Here is a 382-nt window from a genome sequence, read left to right on the forward strand (position 1 = left end):
TGAAAACATATCTTTAGAAATGAAACTGGTTGGATTTATTCGTTTAGAGATGCACAACAACTTTAAACATTATTTAATTTTGTTGTATAAAATTGTTTTTATAAGTTTTGCGGTTGTAAAATCAACAACAAGTGAACGATCTTGTTCTGGAACTTTTGACCAGTGCGGATCGAGTTTTCTACAACTTTATGGAAAACAATTTACAGGAAACACCTATAATAGGTATACAGCTAATATGATGGCAAACAATATTGTTCGAATAGGGGGACTGTTCGAAGTAGATTCAACCAGAAAACAAAATGCAATTTCAGAATATAAAGCTGTGCAAGTTGCATTAAAACATGTCAATGAGAACAGAGTTCTGGATGAGTATATGATAGAC

The sequence above is a fragment of the Mytilus californianus genome, unplaced genomic scaffold (assembly GCF_021869535.1).
Source record: "Mytilus californianus isolate M0D057914Y unplaced genomic scaffold, xbMytCali1.0.p SCAF_9, whole genome shotgun sequence".
Taxonomy (NCBI): Eukaryota; Metazoa; Mollusca; class Bivalvia; order Mytilida; family Mytilidae; genus Mytilus; species Mytilus californianus.